This window comes from Triticum dicoccoides, chromosome 2A (assembly GCF_002162155.2).
Source record: "Triticum dicoccoides isolate Atlit2015 ecotype Zavitan chromosome 2A, WEW_v2.0, whole genome shotgun sequence".
Lineage (NCBI taxonomy): Eukaryota > Viridiplantae > Streptophyta > Magnoliopsida > Poales > Poaceae > Triticum > Triticum dicoccoides.
The window spans coordinates 762,485,713-762,492,868 of NC_041382.1; the positions used below are offsets into that span (position 1 = coordinate 762,485,713).

At 51.2% G+C, this 7,156-nt stretch overlaps 1 pseudogene; it reads right to left on the reverse strand.

Moving 5' to 3' along the window:
• The window catches only part of LOC119358367, a 7,049-nt pseudogene extending 889 nt beyond the window's left edge, over window positions 1-6,160 (reverse strand).
• Between the last annotated feature and the right edge of the window lie 996 nt (window positions 6,161-7,156).

Genomic DNA, 7,156 nt, shown 5'->3' on the forward strand with positions numbered 1-7,156 from the left:
TGCGGGGTGTTTCTGCAAAAAAATGCCACATCGGCAGCTGACAAGCGGGCCTCGCCGGTCATATACACCGTCAATATTCGTTTAGATGTGATTTAGACCTTTTTATAACGTCTAGCCCCAGACTTGGTACTGACATGTAAAAATTATCAAACTTGGTATCAATCTGCTTTCAATGCGCCAATTATGGTACTTCTGTACAATTTACTTTGTTGCATGCATGCACCTATCCAAGTCGGACGTAGTTGCCGTCCCACGATCCCATCCATCCATGTGTAGAGCGAGTCGGTCGACACCCAAATCTCGAGGAGAATCTAAGCCAGTCATGAGAAGGGCGTGGTGGATTGGATTGAGCGGCCATCGGCCATCGGCCATCAGCCATCAGGCGTGCGTGACGCCGGCGGGCCATGGCCAGGCGACAGACAGGGAGTTTCGGTTTGGATCATGCATCCGGAGCTGGCCCGCCGCCGGGAAACGCCAGCTAGTCGCCAGGGGAACGTGGCGGCGTGGGAGCCACGGCCGGCGCCCATGGCATGCCGGGCGGGGGTCCGGCCGTTGGCTGGGTGGGTGGCCACGGGGCTGGCTCGATTGGGCCGCCAGGTTCGCAGGACTTGTCGAGATCGCGGCGGGATCCACCGCCCGCCCATCCGTCGGCGGGCCTACGGATAGCCCGATCCCGCCACGCCCGCCCGCGATATTGGAAAAGAGATCCGGGCACGTCGATCATGTCACGTCACGTACTCACTCACGGGCGTGCATGCAAATGTGGGACGTACCTTTGCTGGCAACCACGCACCCACCCACCGAGCCGTGCGTGCATTGGCATGGTGGGCGGCCTGTACCGCTAGCCGCCGGACGTAGCCCAGGTACGTGTTTTCAATGGCGCTGATCCGATTGTCCGGCTGAAGATCCTGGAAGATTCGGCGAGGACGCTAGCCAGACGAGGGGGGAGGTACTCATCGCCGTCACCCCGGCCACACCGGTCGTCCTCTCACTGGATACGTACGCACAGCGGGAGAGACAGAGACCGCTCCATGGCTGGCTGCTGCGGGGAAGATCTTGAGGTTTCAACCGTTGCGGAATTTCCTTTTTCTTCTAGAAGATAGATTGGAGGACGGGTGCTCTGCTCTTGAGACTGTTGACACTTTCAACCTTCAAGTCTGGACCGCGTGATCGCCGTGCAAATGCAGTTGTCACGCCGAGATCTCATGATTAAGACGAGGCATGGCGGACGTCGGAAATGTACACAAGAGATGGGGACGGCGATCGAGACCCGCCAAAGGCGTGCATGTAATACACCAGCACTGGTTTGCATCGGTGGAGTCGGGGTGCGATTTGTTGAAGTTTCTTCGGTAAATTCTACTCCCTCCTTAAAATAAGTGTCTCAATCAGGAATATTACGATGCAACCATGTCAGTGTCACTCGTGCGAAGTGCAAATGGAGCTCACGTGTTCAGTGTCTTCTAGAAGCAGGCTTGGTTTGTGTACTAGTCTGTCCAGGATGCAACTACCGGCTGTACAAAAACACAAGCACGCACGTACATTAGGTAGGGGCGAGACGTGTACGCCATTGCCATCTTAGCCAAGCATACACACCTCCTAAGTGCAACGAAGGAGTTGAGATGTGTGTTGATTGGTGATGTAGTTGTACTCTTTCTGCTACGGACTACACGTCTCGTGATTAGTGGAGTTTGATTTCGTAGATCTTTGAGGTTGGTGGCGAGTCCAGGAGCAGATCTAACACGGATCGGATGGGGCGAGTTGCTGGATAGACAGTAATCGATCTCACTTTACTGTAGTTAGTTATACGGTTAAAGAAGCCCGGTTGTTATGTGATTACTAGTTTACTGCTAGTCCTTAGCATTACTAATCTTTCTAAGAATAAAGGTCTACGAGAGCTCCGATGTTTTGGACTCCGTCTCAAAGAGTGTCGGGTCAAAATTAGGTTCTACTCCCTCCGTTTTCAAATAAAAGTCGTTTTAGAGATTTCACTACAAACTATATAGGAATGCATCTCTACTCCTACAAAATACCCAGTTGGTGATAACGGTGTGTCTGCTATCCGTCATTCCTGAATATCAGATCTGCATCTAACGACTGTGGGGTAAGTTATGACATTTTTGCAACAATACCCCACTTCTCCGTTCCAATTTGTAGAAAATCCCTTAGTATCTTGAAACCAACCACATCCCTCCCTCCCCTCATCTAAACAGCCTGAGAAATATATTTTGAGTGAAATGTTATATTTGTGTGTCTATATATATAAACTAGAGTGTTTTCCTTTCAAGTTTGTGAACATGTACTCCCTCCATTCCAAAATATAGTGCGCCCGCGCTTTCCAAGGTCGAACTTTGACCATAAATTTAACGAACGTGACCGACTGCGTCGGGAGAAAAAGTTACATAATTAAAAACTTCTTTCGAATACGAATTCACTGATATAACTTTTGCTCCCGCCGCAATCGGTCTTGATAGTTAAATTTACGGTCAAAGTTGAAGCACGGGGATAGAGGAAGCACTACATTGTGGAATGGAGGGAGTATTATTCTACTTTGGATCCATTGCAATTGCACGGGCACATTGCTAGTATAGATGTATTTTTTTAGTGTAACTTCACTTATTTTGCTCTGTATATAGTCCATAATGAAATCAGTAAAAAGACTTATATTTAGGAACGAAGGTAGTATGTGTTTTGTCCAACCGGAGGCCACTGGTTCAATGTGCCACCTTATTTGGTCCAAAAATGTTTGTGGACTAAAAAAATTATGAATTGAAAATTGTTCTAGAATTCCAAACTCCCTAGGCATATTGGTTCTTAGTGCGTCGGAGCTTTGGGGTCGCCGGTGGGCCAACAATTAAGTGGATATTCTGCATGTTTAGGTTGTTTGGCTTCGTTCGCTGGCTCTCGTGGCGGCCGTGCATGGTGTTGTTTGTGTTATGCCTCGGTGTGTGGCTACAAAGGAGTTGATTAACCATCACCGGTTGTCATCGAGACTAAAACGTGTAACAACTCTATGATGCTAGTAGGGGCAAAACTAAAACATGATGGTTTCAAGTGATCTTAATGTAGTAACCTTTTTTTTGTTGAGAATATGCAACTTTTAATTTGGTTGGTAATGTTAGTTGTTCATGTTTTCCTTCTATCGTCTTCGATCGTAGTTGTAACTTCATGTTGTTGCATGGGATTTAATGCCAGATCTATCGACTGAGATTTACCTCGAACACTCGGCTATGCAAGTTGTAAGACGCGAGGTAGCATCTCTGCGCGACGGATCCCACGTGAATGTGCCATGTCTGGACCGAACTGTGCAAGCCAGTGTCGTAGTCGCTGTTCCACGGTCCATGCATGCATGCGTCGCAGCGACATTCAGATCACGGGCAGAATGAATGGTCCGAGACTAAAATGTGTAACAACTATACAATGCTAGTAGAAGCAAAACAAACTAAAACATGATGGTTTCAAGTGATCTTGATGTACCCTTTTTTTAGAATATGCAACTTCTAATTTGGTTGGTAATCTTAGTTGTTATGTTTTTCTTCTATATCGTCTTCGATCGTAGCTGTAACTTCATGTTTTTGAATGGGTTTTTTATGTCAGCTCGACTGAGATTTACCTCGAACACTCAGCCGTCCAAGTTGGAAGACGCGAGTGAACGTCTCTGCGCGACGGATCCCCCGGCCATGTCCGCATGTGCCATGCCCGAACTGTGCAAGACCAATGTCGTAGTCGCTGTTCCACGGTCCAATGCATGCATGCGTGGGAACGACATCTAGATCACGGGCAGAATCAATGGCCATGATGACGACAGACGGGTAGGGCCACAGAGGATGGAGCCATCAGGTGTGCGTGGCGCCGCGGGGCCGGGGGACGGACAGGAGATCATCCGAAAACGGCCAGCCTCGCCGGAAAAGTGGCGGCCTCTCGGAGCATCTCCAATAGGCGCCGGCCGCGTCGCGCGCAAAAAACACATATGTCGCGCATCGGTTGGTTTAATGCGGCGCGCAGCGCTGACTCCAGCGGCCGCGTTAAAATGCACTGCGCGCGTCGCTTCAGCAGCGCGCGCGATTCGCCGGTGCATTGTATATGGCATATTTCAACATAAAATGATGCACATTTTTAACACAATAAAAATTTCACACAAACAAGTTGAAGAAGTTCATGCCCACAAGTTTAAAATCATGCCCACAAATTCATCCAACCAAGTTCAAAATGCAAATCAATTTCAATACACAAAGGAAAGACACATCATTCCTCGTCCTCGTCCTCGTCTTCGTCCTCGTCCTCATCTTCGGAAGACGATTCTTCCACCTCCGAAGATGAATCTTCCTCCCTTTCCTCATCGCGCACCGCATCACGTGAAGCTCCGACGGTGTTGGCAAGATCTTCAACGGCATTTTCATGGGAATGTGTGCGAGGAGGCTCATCGAAAGACATTCCGCCCATGGCGGCCGGAGGTGCACCCATGCCTCCCATGAGAGAAGCAAAACTCATGCCTCCCATCGTGGCCATAGCGTCGGGGGGTGCTCCAAAGCCACCCAAGCCACCCATGCCACCCATGGCGCCGAAGGCGCCGAAGCCACCGCCACCCAAGCCACCCATGCCATCCATGGCGCCGAGGCCACCGCCACCCATGGCGCCGATGCTACCGCCACCCATTGCACGAACCATGGCTCTTTTTTGGATCAAGACTTCTTGTTCGGCAAGATTGACATACTCCTTTTGCGCCGCATTGAGGTTAGTTGTGTCCAAGAAGAACAAGTGCTTCTCCCATTCCAACAATCTAGTTCGCTCCTCATTGCTCACATTCCTCTCCTCCAAAGCCACCTTCCTCTCCTCGGCCGCCACCCTCCTCTCCTCGGCCGCCAACCTTCTCTCCTCGGCCGCGGCATTTTGGGTCCTTGCCATTTTCCTCACCTCGTTGGCTTCTTTTCTTGCCTGCACAATAGCTTCCATAGCATTTTTGAGCTCATCATCTCCTTTCCTGTTCTTTTTTTCGGGTTTGTCTTTCTTGCACCCATCCGGCCGCTTTGGCTTCGAGTATGAAATCGAGTTGGGCGTGGGGCTTCTCTTGCCGTCATCACTTGATGCATCCTCCTCCTCCTCATCATCATCCAACTTAATTGTTCGATTTCGTTTGTCGCTCAAATGCAAATCATCCAAATCTTCACGCTTCTTCCATTTCTCATCATCCTTCAACACATCATAGCAATGAGGCAAAGTAAAGACCCTTCCTTTCTTGATCTTCCCCTTCTTGGTTTTACTCTCCTCTTCTTTGAACAAGTTTTGCGCAATGTTGTACTACATGAAAACAAAGCAAGTTAGCACCAACAACAAGCAAAACAAAGCAAGTTTAGCACCAACATGTAAGATGAAATATCATTTACTCTATCGTCCTCATTTATGCCACTTGGGTTCAACTTGTCAACCGCCTTTTGACAAGCCGCCCACCTTTGACAATCCGAGTTGATTGTCGACCACCGGGACCTAAGTGATCGGTTGGAGCGGTTAATTCCACTCATGTTGCGAGCATCAAAGTGTTCCTTCATCCGGTTCCAATAAGCATCTCTACTTTGATCACCTCTAATGGATGGATCCCTCGACACTTGCAACCAAGTATTGCATAATAAGATGTCATCGGTGTTGGTGTAATTGCCCGCTCTTCCTTTCGGTGCATCGACAATGCCCTCACCCTCCTCGTCCACCTCGAACTCATGGTCTTGAAAATGCATGTCATTGGTTTAAGATCAATGCGAATTGTTGGAGCCAACACCCATCGTTGACATGTATGCATCATCATTGAGACTACAATTTTTTTGCACAATGCAAATAAGCTATCTATATGTGACGAATGCATTCAAAAAATAACAAAAAAAATGAAAAGTTAGAATTTTTTTTACCTTGGAGGCATTTCGTCGAATATGTTGTGCGCGCCGGCCGCCGGCTCAACGAGTGAGCTTGCCGGCGCTTCGGCAGCCGCCGCGCCCGTCGCACGCCCCGCAAGCTTCTTCCTCTTCGCCTTGGAGGTGCCGGAGCTGTCCGCCGCCTTGTTTTTCTTCGCCGATGTCTTGCCCTTCTTTGGCCGCGCCGCATTGGGGAGCTTTGAGGTGGAGGGGACGGCGGCTTGGGCCGGCGCCGGCGCGACGCCACCCGCCGATGAGGTCATCCGCGACGGCATGAAGAGGCCGCGCGTGAGGCCGCTCGTCGGAGGCGAGGCCAACGCCACCCGGGCTAGGGTTTGTGACGGCGGTGGCGGTGGCCGGGGGAGGGGGGGGGTCGCGGCTATAGGACGGCGTGAGCGGGGTGCCGACGCGTGTGTTCATGGGTGCGGGTCGCCGGCGCCGGCGCGCGCGGGGCTTTGGAGAGGGAGAAGAAGAGCGCAGCGCGAGCGTCGTGTGTGCCGCGCGCCCGCAAATACACCGCGCGGCGTACCGTCGTGTGTGCTGCTTATACCGCGCGCGCGGTTATTGCGCTTCCGCTGGAGCCATCCGCCGGGTTGCGCGCGCGTTAAAACGGAAAATTTTGCGGCGCGACGCCTGTTTAGCGCGCCTGTTGGAGATGCTCTCAAAGCCACGGCGCGCATGGCATGCCGGGGCTCGGTTCCTTTGGTCTGGCCGGGTGAGGCTCGGGGTCGTCAGGTTCGCCGAACGGACTTGACTCGCGGCGGGATCCACCCATGCATAAATCCGGCGGCGGGCCAACGATACCGGCAGCACGAGCCCGATCCCGCGCTGGCAGGTTGGCTCCGTCCGGGCGGATTGCCCCACGCCATGACTGAAGATTTGGTTCGTTAACGAGATAAGTATGACACAGAGCAAACAGGCCCGCGACTAATGCACAAGACACTATTGTTGTACTACTACTGAATGTTACCGTGCCGTCGTACTCAGCCAACTCACGGGTGTGCCTGCCTGTACATGTGGCGTACCGGCGCCAGCGTGACACGTACGTACGTTTGGTGGCAAGCACATACGTACCACCGTGCATGCATCGGACGGTAGCGTAGCAGCTGATGGACCAAATCGATCGTTAATGGCGGCCGGCCGTAGCCCGCACCAGCACGAGCACCATCTGGTGGCGGTAAATTTTCGTGTTTTCGCTCTTTTCTGAAACTTATTCAAGATCTGATTCTAGTTTGAATTTTTTTTAAGATCTGACCATT